At 40.5% G+C, this 4802-nt stretch overlaps 1 protein-coding gene across 1 annotated transcript in view; it reads left to right on the forward strand.

Moving 5' to 3' along the window:
• Nucleotides 1–4802, forward strand: part of ccdc102a (coiled-coil domain containing 102A) — a gene marked incomplete in the record, with an annotated part of 104233 nt that overhangs the window by 17771 nt on the left and 81660 nt on the right. The window contains 1 exon segment of the mRNA XM_032537675.1: nucleotides 4575–4646.

The raw sequence follows: 4802 nt of genomic DNA on the forward strand, positions 1-4802 counted from the left end.
AAAAACTTGGTTTTCCTACATCGCCAACACGCCAAGGTATTAGAATATCCAAGCCTTGTAATCCATAATTATTTGGTCCCCTCACAATCTTGTAGTTTCAGCCCAAGTTTTGACGTAGAGAAATCTAGATGGTGCATAATTTCTCGGTTTTGATCGTGTGTATCTTTTTCCCTGTGCACGCTACAGAGTCACCAAAGACACCACTAGACTCTCTGGCTTATGAAGATTCCACCGATCTTTGTTCCCAGCCAATAGCTTCAGGATTTCTCAAGATACTCCCAAACTAAGCCAATGAAATATCACAGTCCCCATTGGGCCCACGTGGGAAAAAGTGACAGCATATCCCACCAGTTAGAGAAAGAGGTCATAAAACTGGCATCCCTGTGTAGCCAATAAGAAGACGAGTTGATTGATATCAAACTATCCCTGTGATGACTCCAGCCCTTTCATTGCAAAAATAAGGCCTTCTTATGGCATTTCATCATATTATGATTACTTATTCCTATAAATCTATGTATGTACTTCTTTTAGGTATATGTGTGAGTGATGTGGATGTGTTTTTGTATTTCAGAAGTTTTGTATTTAGCACTTTTTGGGCTTTTTTAGAAATAAGAAATGAGACAAACGCACAGACATATCTGTAGAAATACATTCATATAAAATCCATTTTATAAGTCATTTTCTTCTGGATTTTTTCTGTTCTAAGTTGAGACATGTGGCTAGGGTACTATTTTAGTATATAGCCCATGTAATATGCTTACAGTAGTGCTTTTTATTAATTTTTCAGATGATTTACTTGGACGGAAATAGAAATTCTGTGTTCTAACCTGTGTAGCTCTGTGTCAGTAAGGCCTAGTGTCACAATGCCACTAGAAACAACAAATTGAGAGTGTTAGCTTCACAATGACCTCAGGGTCATCACAGAGGGCCAAAGCAGGTGGAAACTGCAGCACTTTTTAGGGGGTAAAAATTTAGGCGAGAAAATCCTATATTTTCAAGTGTATCTGAAGAGGTATTACAATTAGGTTGTTAAGTATAGCCCCTCTTTTGATTACCTTTTGATTTAACTGATATGAGTCAAGGGACAGACACCGTGGTTATTAGAATATGAGTGGGCGACTGCTCCAGTGGAAGCACAGAGGAGCGCACCTCTGATTACTAATATCAGACTTGGGTTGTCATGGTTTATGGCTGATAATAGTCTCAGTCAGTACATTTCAATATCTGTTAGTTTATTTATTGCAAGTGATATTGTTATTGTGATATACACCAACCTTTTTCCATTTCACGTATTTTCCTCATATCAAGAAGCCCTAACTTTTAGCATTCATTAAAAAAAGAAGTCATTTGTGAATTTCTTTTTTGCAACCTTGTATTTGCATGGTTCACTTTGCTGTAGAGTATTATCAAAACAATGTCTTTGATTTGGCCTTCAGGCAAGCTGAAATGTGTCAGTAAAGCAGCACGGCTCTTTTCTCCTTCAGGAATTCTCTCTTGTTTGGGGACGCATCAAAGGTTTGCCTCAAACGTTCTGGGGATTTGGGTGGACACATGGCTGTTGATAGCATCTAATCCAAACTGTGAAGAAAGTGTAGTGGAAAGTGTCTCCCTGCTGCAATCTATCCTCGTCCTCCTCCATCCCCTGACAACACCTCATCCATCCATCTGCTCCTCACTCCCCTCTCTCTGTCCGGGTCCTGTTGAATAAATGATGGCAATGTGATACTGCACCACCTGCCTGTGCTGAGCTGGACACTCTGACACACCACACACACACACACACACACACACACACACACACACACACACACACACACACACACACATACACATACACACACACACACACACACACCTTTGCTTTCTCTGTCACTTGCTCTCAAGTATAAATACAAACTTGAGTTTGTAGATTAGTACAGTGCATGTCTGAGTTTGCATTTCTATTGATTTGAAGGGCGTATGCTGTGTGGAACCACATTGTGTGTGTGTGTGTGTGTGTGTGTGTGTGTGTGTGTGGAAGTGGGAGAGTCATGCTTTAGGAATGTTCAGTATAATTTGCTACAGTGGAGCCTTTTTCTGCACCTGGGGCCCCATGGGAGATGAAGTTCTCTTTTTTTTTTTTATATTTTTGCCCAGACGTGTGCTAGATGGAGTAGTTATTTTGTCCAGCAAAGTATACAAACATTGAAGTTACGAAGGTTTGTTTATTTACTGTATGTATCACATTTTAGCAGCAAGGCAATTCAGAGTCATTAAAGGGGCTGGACCCGAAATACCAGGGAAAAGCAAATGACAGGCCGCCAGTGTAAAGACCTCAGAACTGGAGTGATGCCATCCAATTTCTTGGTCTTTGTGAGGCCTCACGCAGCAGCAATTTGCATCACTTGCAGCTGTCTAATCGATTTCCTAGGTTTAAGTTAGACTGAGCTGAGTGTCTGATGTCAATAAATCGTTCAAGCCTCACTCAAGGCTTTGAAACAAGGCTACATGACATGAGTCTGACATACAGTGAATAGGATTGAGAAGAGCAACTTTCCAAGCAAGATATCTTTAAAATCTTCTGTTTACCTGATAACGCGCAGACTTTGCTGTTTGCTGAGTTACTGGCTATGCACCAGGTAAATAACAGCTCACGTGATAGAAAGCTGTTATAATACTTGGCAGTGATAGCTCAGAGACTTCACACACTCCCCATTATGTTGTTGCTTTGTGGTTATCATGCCTTGGCTGTATACTGTATACAGTACACATAGATAGATAGATGTATTGATCATAAGAGAGCAGCCATCACACATTGTATTTCACTTTAGTACGCAAGGCCCACGTTACCTCCAGTACCAGTGTTGCTTGGAACCCTATTGTAGTTGCAAAGATTATTGTTTTTCCGGGACTAAAAGTGTTGCTGCAGCCTGAACAGTGCCATTTTTTTTAAGCACTGGCCCAGTCTAGGGAAGTCATGAGAACCAATGATAATGATACCTTCCAGTTCTAAAATGACAATTTTTGTTAACGACAATGCCAGTGTTGGCGTTGGTGATGCGCCTCTTCCGGAACCGAGGGGGGGGGGGGCAGCGTACGCCCCAGAGTGATCCAGTCGATACATCCAGAAGAAGGAGGTCAGGAAGAACTTGCCAAAGTCACGTCCTTCTGCTTCCGGTTCATATCTTTCAAAAAAATGTGAACAAGAGTCCTCTCTTTTCGATGTACACCAATGTACAATGTGGCTACTCAAATGTTGGAATGACTTAACATGCCTGTCCCATAGCTGTAGCTGTGATAAATTAGCCTGAAGCTAATGCTTAGCTACCTGTTCAGATGGAAATTAGCCAACTCAGCGTCCTTTCAAATACATCTCCAATATTTAGCCGGGGTTTGTGATGTCTCTGGTCACGCAACTGTTAGAAAAACTGTTTGAAAAGATGCCTGGAAGACTAGAACGTGTGTGGGGCCTCTAGTGGTTGCACTATGACCATTAAATGCACTTTATTATGTTGTTTTATACTCTTGCACATGTTGTGTATGTCTTCTCATGACATTTTTCGAAAGTTAAAGTACACGGAATCTTAGAAAATCCTTTTTTTTATTACCGTGGCGTTGAGAATCGTGTTTTCTTTTTTTTTTTACTGATATTGAAAACATCTACTGAATTTTTGGTATCGTGACACTCCTAGCCCAGTCCCCTGCATATATACAGTGTCTAAATAGACAATGTACACTGTACATACACACACATACACACACTACCGGTCAAAAGTTTGGGGTCACTTAGAAATTTCCATTGCACTCCATTATAGACAGAATACCAGCTGAGGTCAGTTGCATTGTTTTTTTTAACCCGGTCAACAGTTTTCAGATTACATTATGAGCTCACATAATTGCAAAAGGGTTCGCCAGTGTTTTTTCTAGTTAGTTTTTTAAAATGATATCAGATTAGTAAACAGAATGTGCCTTTAGATGATTGGAGGAATGGTTACTGATAATGGGTAATGTAGATATTGCATTAAAGATCAGCCCCCCCCCCCCCACTCAGATCAGCTGGTATTCTGTCTATAATGGAGTGGAATAGAAATTTGTAAGTGACCCCAAACTTTTGACCGGTAGTGTATATACCGTGATTCCATCCTAATTTTCCTATTTTTTGAAATAGGTTTATCCATATGAAGTAAAGTAATACAGTGTTATTCACCATTCATCTATTCATTTAAGAAGATTAGCTTTTTTTGTTAAGTGGAAAAAAGTAGAAACTACAGTATAATTTACTTTTTCCCCTTCCAGACGACGGGTCTAAAAAGATCCCATTTGAACTTCACTTAAAATCTTTTTACTACACAATTCTACAAATAAAGATGTCAATAAAAGCATTGTAAGAAACGTAAGCACCGGCCATTGTCACGTTTTCCTATGTGAGCAGGACATGGGGGCATACATTCAGCCCTAAGAAGTGTCAGGCCGAGGCATTCACACCATACACAGGATGGTTGTACATTTTGTAATTTTGCTGGATTTGCTAAGGCTGATGCTGTAAGCTAATAATGATGCATTGTCTGACTTTTGTTTTCTCTTTACACCAACAGAACACAACGTTTTCAGACAAAGAGTGTTGGCAAGCTTCTACGAAGGTCAGACTTTACCACTGGTACCACCAGGTAAATACATTGCCCAGTGTCTCAGCTACTGCTTCCGCAGCACGCTAAAACATCATGTACAGACACACCAGGGCACTTCTTGAAACAGAAACACAAATTACTGAGCACCCGCTGAGCACCCATGTGTGCCAGACCGCCAGTAGGTTACAGTCATTT

This window comes from Etheostoma spectabile, chromosome 15 (assembly GCF_008692095.1).
Source record: "Etheostoma spectabile isolate EspeVRDwgs_2016 chromosome 15, UIUC_Espe_1.0, whole genome shotgun sequence".
Classification (NCBI taxonomy): domain Eukaryota; kingdom Metazoa; phylum Chordata; class Actinopteri; order Perciformes; family Percidae; genus Etheostoma; species Etheostoma spectabile.